This window comes from Schistocerca serialis, chromosome 7 (assembly GCF_023864345.2).
Source record: "Schistocerca serialis cubense isolate TAMUIC-IGC-003099 chromosome 7, iqSchSeri2.2, whole genome shotgun sequence".
NCBI lineage: Eukaryota > Metazoa > Arthropoda > Insecta > Orthoptera > Acrididae > Schistocerca > Schistocerca serialis.
Window position 1 is genome coordinate 206,249,221 of NC_064644.1, and position 12,666 is coordinate 206,261,886.

The 12,666-nt window shown below is 42.0% G+C and overlaps 1 protein-coding gene across 1 annotated transcript in view; it reads left to right on the forward strand.

The window, feature by feature from the left end:
* Nucleotides 1-12,666, forward strand: part of LOC126412221 (uncharacterized) — a 113,903-nt gene that overhangs the window by 46,923 nt on the left and 54,314 nt on the right. The window lies entirely within an intron of this gene.

The following is a 12,666-nucleotide window of genomic DNA, read 5'->3' on the forward strand; positions in this document are numbered from 1 at the left end:
AATCGCTTGATACGGGCAAGTCTTCAGGTCCAGATTGTATACCGATTAGGTTCCTTTCAGATTACGCTGATACAATAGCTCCCTACTTAGCAATCATATACAACCGCTCGCTCACCGATAGATCTGTACCTACAGATTGGAAAATTGCGCAGGTCGCACCAGTGTTTAAGAAAGGTAGTAGGAGTAATCCATCGAACTACAGACCTATATCATTGACGTCGGTTTGCAGTAGGGTTTTGGAGCATATACTGTATTCAAACATTATGAATCACCTCGAAGGGAACGATCTATTGATACGTAATCAGCATGGTTTCAGAAAACATCATTCTTGTGCAACGCAGCTAGCTCTTTATTCGCACGAAGTAATGGCCGCTATCGACAGGGGATCTCAAGTTGATTCCGTATTTATAGATTTCCGGAAAGCTTTTGAGACCGTTCCTCACAAGCGACTTTTAACGAAGCTGCGGGCCTATGGGGTATCGTCTCAGTTGTGCGACTGGATTCGTGATTTCCTGTCAGGAAGGTCGCAGTTCGTAGTAATAGACGGCAAATCATCGAGTAAACTGAAGTGATATCGGGTGTTCCCCAGGGAAGCGTTCTGGGACCTCTGCTGTTATTGATCTATATAAATGACCTGGGTGACAATCTGAGCAGTTCTCTTAGGTTGTTCGCAGATGATGTTGTAATTTACCGTCTAGTAAGGTCATCCGAAAACCATTATCAGTTGTGAAGCGATTTAGACAAGATTGCTGTATGGTGTGGCAGGTGGCAGTTGACGCTAAATAACGAAAAGTGTGAAGTGATCCACATGAGGTCCAAAAGAAATCCGTTGGAATTCGATTACTCGATAAATAGTACAATTCTCAAGGCTGTCAATTCAACTAAGTACCTGGGTGTAAAAATTACGAACAACTTCAGTTGGAATGACCACGTAGATAATATTGTGGGGAAGGCGAGCCAAAGGTTGCGTTTCTTTGGAAGGACACTTAGAAGATGCAACAAGTCCACTAAAGAGACAGCTTACACCACACTCGTTCGTCCTCTGTTAGAATATTGTTACGCTGTAAGGGATCCTTACCAGGTGGGGTTGACGGAGGACATCGAAAGGGTGCAAAAAAGGGCAGCTCGTTTTGTATTATCACGTAATAGGGGAGAGAGTGTGGCAGATATGGTACGCGAATTAGGATGGAAGTCATTAAAGCAAAGACGTTTTTCGTCGCGGCGAGATCTATTTACGAAATTTCAGTCACCAACTTTCTCTTCCGAATGCAAAAATATTTTGTTGAGCCCAACCTACATAGGTAGGAATGATCATCAAAATAAAATAAGAGGAATCAGAGCTCGAACAGAAAGGTTTAGGTGTTCGTTTTTCCCGCGCGCTGTTCGGGAGTGGAATGGTAGAGATATAGTATGATTGTGGTTCGATGAACCCTCTGCCAAGCACTTAAATGTGAATTGCAGAGGAGTCGTGTAGATGTAGATGTAGATGTAGGGGAATGAGTTGGACACTTGCCTGATTCATGTCATTTCCTGATCCGATTGTACGGGAGCTAAGGTGAGGATCAACTGCAACAGCGCCGAGAACATTAATTTCCCCGTCTTCTGTCGTCTCGTGTTTCCTTCTATTACGCTATGTGTTAGACTAACACTTTCATCTAACGGTTTGAAAAGGATGACAAATAAAGGCCGAGATGGTTGACATCTATTGCGAAATCTTGCTACATGCAGCGTACAACACTCTTCCTACACACCCCATACAACATGACCATGTCGGCTTTTTCTGCGCTGGTACATTCCATCGTCCACTCACGTCCTATTGCTTGGACTGTCACACACTAACTGACTAGCATGTTGCAGTACACTCAAGGAACACACAAGCACATTGAGAGCAACAAAATCGTACCTAGCAATTACACAGGTTGAATTTCACAAACAAGTGTCCGGGTGGAAACTTTTCAAAATACGATATCTCGTAAACGACACGCAATACTTTCACTTTGTTAATTTCAAGAGACATTGTTCCATTTAAAAAAAGGAAAGTGTATGTTTGTACAAACATTACATTTTAAGTATTATTGCAATGTGTTGACTGGCTAATAATACGAGCCCCTGGATAGCAAGCCATTATGTGAAAACGGCAAATTTCAGCATTATTTGCGGTGCAAGTTTTAGGTGATTCACGCCGTATATAATGCTGCTTCCCTCAGTGGTGGCTTTAAAACATAAATCTGTTTTCTCAACTAAAGATGGTCATATCCGGTCATTTCGTTTGGAATTAGTGTTATTGTGTCGGACCATAAATTATTTTTAAAACTGTCAATAACTCTGCGTCTCAATGTGACTAAAACGTCGTTCTTTAAATTAATATGACTGTTGCTCTTCATTGTTGCTGACCGTTTCTGATGTACCGATCATAGTCGCCGCTCTCCTGTAACTCTGGCTAGATTACCATAAAAGGCGGACATTCGTAAGTAATGCATATACCATAGTGATGTTCAACAAAATTTTCTGTCATGTGATGTTACTGATGTTTTGGATCTTATTGATTCAGTAATGGGTCTGCTGAACTACATGTTAGAATTACAGATGTGTGATCGATCTGGTTTAGCAACTGTTCTTTAGGATGGTATTTAAGGGTTTTAATTGCCAAGCATCGATAGGTTCTATTTGAAATTGCTTTGAGTTGAAAACAACAAACACGAGTAGTTAACGAGGGGAGTGACGACAAGACAACAACAAATTGATTATCTTCTACCATAAAGATGGCGCAGGTACATGGCACATTAAAATCTTTCTCTATAGTTTTGAAGGAAGGTGGTCAATGTTTGATAAACAGTATATTATATTACATTCTTCTGTTGAACTGGCTGGGAACGGATTCCAAAGGCAGAAACGGATATTGACCGACTTCCCAGCATGTTACTTTTTAAGCGTTATTTGTTAGGGAAAGTTCATCAACTACGTTCGGTGAGATAAATGCACCAGAGCAAACGTACTAAACATGACGATACGGCAACGACGACTATGTCATCACATTTACGAAAACGTTATTGAGTAGAAACTAATCCGCAGTTATGGAGAAGTCCATCCGTTGAAGTATCAGCGAGGCATAACGGAAATGGAGTCCAACGGGGCGTGCGAGATATGATAGTGTGGTTCAAGAGCCCTCCGATCACAATGGCGTGTGGGGGATGCTAGGAACAGCTTTCGCATTTGACTGTGCAACAGTCACGTTAAACATGCAGGTTAAGGTATTCCATGGCATGAGTTTCCAGCGGTTATTATTAGGTGTCTTATGGGAACATGTTACTTCTATGATACAGATACTTTTTATATGATTTTGGAGCAAGAAAGACGACCAGAACTTGACATGTCGACGACAAGGTGGAGCAAAGTTCCCGACACGACAAGAATGGGAAAACCTATCGCCATTGTCTTTTTTTTGAGGAACTATCCCGGCGTTTCTCTAAATCAGTTTGTCTGGATCGCGAAATGCTCAAAAATGACTAATCGTACAGAGGTTCGAATCGCCTCCACCCAAACGCTGGCTGTGACAGACAGCCACGAATGGTGCCTGTGAATGAGTAGCTCTTAGTCCCTGGCTTCATATGGCACGTTGTAGAAGGGCAATTCATTTCAGTAAGACATGGTCCTAAGATGACCACGCTGCGCATAGGTGCGATGTATATGGATAAGATAAATCTGGTGATGATGTCAGAAGATTCCAGTTTAAAGCAGTGTTTTTTTATCCTAAATAAGATATAAAAACTTTCTTTGATAATAACATTGTAATCTTATTAGAGACGGCAATGGAGTTGGGTAGTCCTGTTCATCGGAATGGGTAGTGTCTTGAATAGAAGCAGTATGATGAACACCAACAAAATGGAAAAACAAGGATAAAGGAATCGATTCGAATTCATTCAGGTGACGCAGGCCGTTGTGTCTCTATATGCGTGTGTGTGTGAGGGGGGGGGGGGGAAGGAGAGGAGGGGCGGTGTGTGTGTGTGTGTGTGTGAGGGGGAAGGTAATTAGTGTAGGAGATCAATGAAAGTAGTAGCCTGACTGTAGCACATGTGGCTGTATCAAACGCAAACTTGGAATAGTACGAAAAGCTTTTCCAAAACGAGAAAATTATCTCTGGCTGTCATATAAATGTAAGTATTGAAAGTTTTTCCGAATGTATCTTTCTGGAGTGTAGCCTGACACGACGGTGAAACAGAGCAGACTAGTTTTTGAAACTTGGTACAACAGAAGAAAGCTGGAGATTGCTTGGGTATGTCGGATAACTAAAGAAGAGGCACTGAATCGAATCGCGGAGAAAAGAAGTTCGTGGTACAGTTTGCCTAAAATAAGGACACGTTCTGAAAGTAATTCCAGTAACGGAAGGAAATGGGGCAGTGGTGGGGTGGCCAGTAGACGGAGAACACGACTTCTTTACAGTACACAATTTCACATCGTTATGCGGTACGCTAGTTATGCAGAAATGAACATACATGCTCAAGGTAGACTAGCTTGCAGAATCATGCTACTCTTCAGTCTGGAGACCAGGACAACAACAACAACAACAACAACAACAACAAGTGCTCTGATTAATGTCTTTGACTCCATCTGGTAATGGTTTCAGTAATACATAAAAGAACTTGGTTGACTCTATGGTGTCGTCTGTAGAGCGAGGTGCCAAAGCAAGGCTAACACCTCGGAACGCAATCGCAAGAGAAGACACGGCCACAAACGTTTCGATGCGCCACCGCAACCGCTCTTCCATTCACGGCCGAGCACAGGATCGCTCAGACCATCTCGCGATCATAGACTAAGATGACAACATCGTCATCTAGTAGGCCAGCTGTGTGATCAATGCATTTGGCACAACTCTACGTGAAAGTTATTGTTGAATGTGAAGTAAGAGGTATTTTGTACACATCAAGTGGTACGATAATGCTCATGTACATTTGTAAGTACTGACGACGTTCCTGTGGAAATGGAGTGTACAAAGTCAACTGATTCCTATCTAACTTATAGGCTAATAAAGTGAATTATCTTTGTATGTGTTAATGGAATCCACTCGGTCTCCCTGCGAAATAAATTATAAAACCCACCATTGTACCGACGAGTCCGGTAAAACAGACTGTCCTTCGAGCAAATAAAGACAGTCTGGATGCACCCATACACAGCAACTAGTAATTTGATGCATGTTCCGCAGGTTATATGTAAAACACCACCTCACTGCTGTTAATAAATTCTGTAATTTATTTCACTGGTCAGATGTTTTGCATTATAACGTAACAGATACGTAAATTAGTTATAGTAGGTGTTGTAACAAGATAAAAACATTCTAAAACGTTACCGTGTGGTTTGGTACACATGAAAACGGTTTCAGTTACTTGTGATTTTATGCCAACCTAAGCCATGGTGGAACGATAACGAGTACAAATTCCATTACAGCGTAAAGAGCGAGAAACAAGCCTTACTGAGCCAGTTGCATGCAAACATGTGTCCCCAAGCACGTGACGAAGAACAATTAGTGTTCGTGTCTGCGGCCCGACACTGCCACTCAATAGGAAAACAGTGCAAAGACATTATGTAACTCTAGTCTTAGAGTCTAATACAATATATCGATCAGCAAATACTGGTAACCTAAGAGAGTACGAGACAGCATCTTCTAATGTGCCTATTATAATAGGCAAGGTACTAAACATTTGTGAGAGTAGTGACGATTTTTTAAATGTTCTTATGGTGTAACGAAAGCTTCTTTCACCAATGTTCGTATCTGTTACGGTGTAATGGAGATCACTTGAGAACGTCCGATGAAAGAAACCGGTAGCGAAAATTCATTTCCTAAAAGCAGCTGACGCGCCTTTTTACAAATACCTGGAAGTACAGAGTCCAGTACAAAAATGCTGAAATAATCAAGTGCTCCACTGCGTTATATATGCCACAAAATTTTTTTGGAATCAAACCGCATGCATTTCACGACGGGACGCCGGCATCCGACAGCCCCGGTTGCTAGAGTGAATAGTGCCCGTTCAGCTATTTCCATTACCTAGAGAACTACAACGTGGAGAAGGAACGGAAAAAAATGTAATGCGAAATAAGTTACTCTCGTTAGTGCACCCCAGAACTGTTCTTCACGGGAAATCAGGTAATGACAACGGGCGTCGTGGAAGCAAGACATCTTTGCTGTTTTTCGATCGTTGCAGCGAAATGACGAGAACATCTTGTTTTCTAACGTTGTCACGAAATAACGAAAGCGTCTTTATCACGCCACACTGTAACTGAGCGTTGGACTAATCCTCAAAGCCAGCATAACGTTCCTAACAGTATCATGAGCGGAGTAATGGCTGTAACTTTCACCAAGTCTGCGTTTAACTAGGAGCACAAGTAGCTTGTCAGTGTGGCGGTCCACTTTCAGATTCTGAACCGTCAAACTACATAATATCGCTATGACAGGGTTACTTCCTCTGTGAACCATCGTCACTTAATAATTTTCATCTAATTCAGTGGCATAGTTTAAATCATCATTCTGTGTCTGCATAAACTATTCGATAAATTTACCATGTTATCTCCCTGAATGGCTTCTTCCTAGTGATAGTTGTAGGAGCATTTATGAGACACTATATTTTATGGTGTGCGATCATCATACTGGTGTCGTATAGGCTGGTACGTTTACACGTTACATACAATATATTCTAGTGCTTCAAAGCTACTTCCTTTGTTATGAATAATTTAGACATTGTCTCTGCATCTGCAGTATTACGTCATCCGGATGGATTGTGCACATGACGAAAATCGAATGTCTGATGAAATTTTAATTGCCCATTTAAAGAGATGGAATGATCACAGCAATCACAGACTTTCGAATGATGCACCACCGTTATGCAAAGGAAACAACGAACAAGTAATAAAATATTTATAACACCTGTTGACACACAGGTCAGTTATCTGGGGAACAGTGCATTACGAAGGCTGTTTCCGGGTACTGAGAACACGACATTCGTGATAGAAATAACTCATGCTTCCACGAAGGAAATAAATAATGCAGAACGTTTACTCACCCGAGGCACTGCAATGACAAATTTACAGTTCATCAGCGTAGTTTCACTTTCCATCCTGAAGAGAATTTAATGCTCAAAACTGGAATAATGAAATAAAATTAAGTTCAATGGAAAATAGTTTACAGCAGGAGACCAACCTTCATATTACCGTCAAAATAAACAGGATTTCCCTTCTGAAATAGACAACACCAGCATTAACAGTTGAATACATGTTGAAGAGTGATGGTCGATAAAGTGACAAGTATTTTGCAAGGATTTAGCACTTTAGTAAAAATCTCGCATCTTTATATCTATGTTTTTAACACGACGATGTGTTATTAGCTGGAACTAGTAGCTCTTAAACGGAGAACAGTAAACCAGTACATTCGGTAACTCAAGCTCGTGGAAAGAGAGCAAGAGAATGCCAGTACAACACGCGTCAATCTCAGCAGTCAACTTTGTTCAGAAATAGCCGGACATTGTGCCATAACATTTACGTGTCAGTAGTGGTAAGAATACGCTGTTTTCGTAGCACTCATGAAAGCGTGTTATATGGCGAAATTCTTTCCGCGAGGAATCGAAAGCCGCTAAAAATTGTTTGCATCGTTTAAAAAGAGAACATTTGCCGTTCAGTATCTTGCCACCAAATACGTGCGAAGGTATGAAAACTCCCTTTGTTTTACAAGTTGTCTATTTCTTGAGCATTTTATCAAGTGTGACAAAAGATATTGTTACTAGAGATTTCCTGTATGCGGAGAAACTGACACATAATTAATTTTTGCTTGAGACTCATTAGTTACGAAAAAAATACTAATGAACGCTAGCGCTGAGAACGAGAAAAATAGTGCTTATTGGTAGATGTTCGAAGTTCAGCAGCAATAGTAGAAAAACATGAGTAGTTTGGTAAGTCGCAATAGCTTTGGCGCAGGCGATTGTTTTCGTACAATGATAAAAGGAAAGATATTCAGCCACTACGATGAGTGGATGGCAGTTGAAATCTAAGCAGCAATTGCGGCAGAAAGAAAACTCTGGGAAACAGACTAAAATTTATTGAGAAAAACATGTCGCGAGTTGGAAAAGGGTACGAAAAACCGTTGGTGTTCCACTGATTTATAATTCGATAGAACGAGAAGGAATAGCCCGCACGTTGCGTCCAACGATTTTCTTCACTGCAGCGTCATTTTGGTTTACGTTTAAACTCAGATCTACCCAGGTATCCACAGAATGAGCTATTAGTATCTTGTCGCTCTATGAGGAGAAGAAAAGTTGCTTGTGTTGAACACAGTGATGTAAATAGGTAAATACACTGAGGTGACAAAAGTCGTGGGATAGCGATATGAACATATACAAACGCCGGTACTGCTGCATACACAAGGTATATAAGGGCAATGCATATGCGTAGCAGTCATTTATGCCGAAGTGGTGCATGTGAAAAGGTTTCCGATGTGATTATGGCTCCACGACGAGAATGAACAGATTTTGAACGTCTGACGATAGTTGGAGCTAGACGCAGGGGACATTCCATTTCGGAAATCGTTAGGGAATTCAGTGCTCCGAGATCCATAGTCTCAAGAGTGTCCCCAGAATACCAAATTTCAGACATTACCGCTCACCATGGACAACGGAGTGGCCGACGGCCTTCACTTAACGACCGAGAGCAGCGGCGTTTGCGTAGAGTTGTCAGTGCTAACAGGCAAGCGACACTGCGGGAAATAACGGCAGAAATCAGTGTGAGACGTACGACGAAACATCTCTTGCAGCATCTCTCCTGGGCTCATGACCAAATCGGTTGGACCCTAGACGACTGGAAAACCTGGCCTCAACAGATGATCCCCGGTTTCATTTGGTAAGAGTTGGGTTCAAGTGTGACACAGACCACATGAACTCATAGGCCCAGGTTGCCAGTAGATCACTGTCAAAGCTGGTGGTGGCTTTTTAATGGTGAAGGTTGTGTTTACATGGAATGGACTGTGTCCTTTGATCCAAGTGAACCGATTGCTGAAAAGGAAATGATTATGTTCGGCTAATTGGAGACCACTGGCTGCCATTCATAGACTTCATGTTCCAAGAGAAGATGGAATTACTGATGACAATGCGCCATTTCACTGGTCCACAATTGTTGGCGATTGGTGTGAAGAATCACTTGGACAATTCGAACTAATTATTAGGCCACTCAGGTCGCCCGACATGTGTCCAGTTGAACATTTATGGCATATAACCGAGAGGTCAGTTCGTGCACAACATCATGCACCGGCAACACTCTCGCAATTATGGACGGTTGTAGAGGCAATATGGTTCAATATTTCTGCAAGTGACTGCCAACGACTTGTTGAGTCAATGCCACGTCGAGTTGCTGCACTACGCTGGGCAAAAAGAAGATCCGATACGAGATTAGGAAGCATCCCATGAGTTTTCTCACCTCAGTTTATGGGGCAAGAGTATGACAGACTGATGAGTTCCGAAGTAAATTAAATTTCACATCTCATCAGCTGCAGCTTGCACAATAAGCCAAGGAGATGAACTGCACTGATTCCCAAAATCAGTCCAAGCATGTCGTATCTGTGCGCTTTTGCAGGTACGGCATTACCGCAACTGGTCAACTTGTATCCCAAAGACGCAAAGAGGAGGTGTAAGAAAATTTTGAAAAAAGTATTGAAATGTCAGGGAACTGATATCGATGCCGAGATTGTCAGACAATTGGCAGATGACATAGTCCTTCTGGCCCGATGCCAGGTGTAAAGTCTCACCGCTGTTTTAGATTCAAGTTGATCATTGTACAGTAACTACTAAACTTTGCTTTAGTATTGGTTTGACGTTTTACTCCTGACCTTGATAGCGTTGGTCGGCAGCCTTACTTCCAGGGTGCACGTATCATGGTAATTAAGTCCCAAATTTAGCCCTATGTGACACGTGCCCAATGAAACTCTTGCTCTCACTATTGCACATAACAGTGGCACACGAAAATGATAGGTCTGTTGAAATCAAAATAATTCGTATTATACATTGTATCTATTACACTTTGAGTTAATAGGAAACGTCCCTACAGTGTCTAAAGTTCATCCACAGTAAATTTGCATTTGCACTATTCCACAACTTCAACACGAGTCTAGCCACTGCTTTTCCTATACAATATGTGGTGGCACAAAATATTATTTGTTGACTCATTCATACAAAACAGAGGTCAATCAGCAATTACTATTGTTCGTGCCTACTTTCCGTGCGCCGATGCGTGACTGATAACGCCGCACTGCAGGCTCCCTCAGAAGGAAATATATCCAACTTCACCTCGTGTATCTTAACGAGAAAACTGCACACTATAGAAAGATATTAGCCCCAGCAATCGACCGCGAGCGAAAATTTGGGCCAAAATTCTCATAGTATCCACTTATGACCATCTGAAAGTGCAGCTTTTAAATCTCACGCGGACCGGTTGTTTGGTACTCTCTCTCTCTCTCTCTCTCTCTCTCTCTCTCTCTCTCTCTCTCTCTCTCTTCACCCCCCCCCCCCTCCCTGCTCCCCACCACGGCAGCCGCCTAACGCCCTAGCGCTAAGCACACAGCAGCGTAGTGACAACCAGAGCCCTCATATTCGCTGGATTTTGATTATCAGGGAATAGGAGGGGAGAGGGCATCACGTCTGGCGAATGTGTTCTGAAATCTTGTTCGAGAACACGTCGTTTTAAGCGGAAAGAGTATGTGATCTTTACATACGTATATGATGCTGAGATAATACGTACTATTTTCTCATAAAGCAACATATAAATGCCTCAGTATCAAAATGAGTAAACCTAAAAAGAATTCGTGTGGCTCCACGGTTTGGCGCGCCTCTTCGCTGACTTGCGTGTTCCTTAAAACCAACGGCATCCAGTTTTCCGCGATCGATCACCCATTCAAATATCAAAATATGACAGTTTCAAAGACCACTGGCCATCCTGCTGCCCGACAATAAGTGGTCTTCAGTTTTCTCTGTGGTGGTGAATCCACACGTTTCCGGTGTTGGCTTTAACGCTTTGTCTTGCGTTTGGTCTTGATACCTGATATTTGTTTTAGTATGGCCACGTGGCGCTTCTTATCTACGGATTTCTTACATCGTTTTTCAGTAACAGAATTCGTGCACGTTAGTTAAGGAACTTTCACATGAGCTATATTTTACGGCAATACTTAGCCCTAATTGTGTTGCCGTCAGCATTGAAATAGATAGTTTTCCGGTAAATGTTTCCTCAGCGCTCTAATCTGAGTTTCCTATTTCTCTTACCGACAGCGCTGCAATCAGTTGTCTGAACGAAAACAATATCGTTCCACTTTTCAGGGAAAATTTGCGCTCGTACATACAGCTGCCTGATATCTTGGTTGTTTGTGGCTGTAAGTTTGTTATGTACATCAATAGAGACGTGAATAAGCGAGAGATAAATGCCATTCATGTACGATGAGGGATACGGAAAGTCGAAAGTGATGTATACAAAGATCGCAATGTACAAAAAGATAGTTGGCAAGCTTTTAACGGTGAGCTCGGAATCACACATGATAAAGCAGACAAGAAATTCCGAAGTAACTGAACTTAGGCCAAATGCGAAACAATGAACTTGTATAGGAAGTGTGGAAGGGCAGCTGGCTCTTCATTCGTATGGTTTGCGCTTAATACCATAAGTTCCTTACAGTGTCGAGACGTGTCTGCAGTAGAGGTTGATAGTATAAGCAGTGGTGTGCGTACTGGTAGAAAAAAAGAAAATCTAAATTTGAGTTCTCGAAAAATCACATAAATTTAAAAGCTGAGAATTTAACTAAATACTCAAGGATTACAATTACGAAAAATTTAACTTGGAACGATCATATAGATAATTTCTTGGGAAAAGCCACTAAAGAGTGCGATTTATGGACAGATCACTTGGGAAATTCAACAGATCTACTTCAAAGCCTGCCTACATTAAGCAGGCCCGTCCTGTCTTGGAGTATTGCTGCGCGGTGTGAGATCCGCATCAGATACGACTGACGGAGGACGTTGAAAAAGTTTAAAGAAGGACAGCTCGTTTTGCATTATCGCGAAAGAGGGAAGAGAGTGCCACGCATATGATACACCAATTGGGGTGGCAGTCATTAAAGAAAAAGAGTCTTTCGTTGCGTTATCGTCTTTTCATAACATTTCAGTCACCAACTGTTTTCCTCCAAAGGCGAAAATCTGTTGCTGACGCCCACCTGCATAGTGATGAACGATCATCACAATAAAATAAATCAGAATTCGCACGGGACGATGTAAGTGTTCCTTCTTCGGCGACCTTCTAGATAGTAGAACGATAGGGAAATAGCTTGAAAGTGAAGCAATTACAGCCCTCGGTCACAAAATTTTAAATTTTGTGTTCAAATGTGTGTGAAATCTTATGGGACTTAACTGCTAAGGTCATCAGTTCGTAAGCTTACACACTACTTAATCTCAATTATCCTAAGGACAAAACACACACACCCATGCCCGAGGGAGGACTCGAACCTCCGCCGGAACCAGCCGCATAATCAATGACTGCAGCGCCTCAGACCCCTCGGCTAATCCCGCGCGGCTAAATTTTGTGACCGAGTGCTATAATTGCTTTAACTTCAATTTGTAAACGGTCACTGAACAACGCAGCCATGTTTAAACCTTGAAA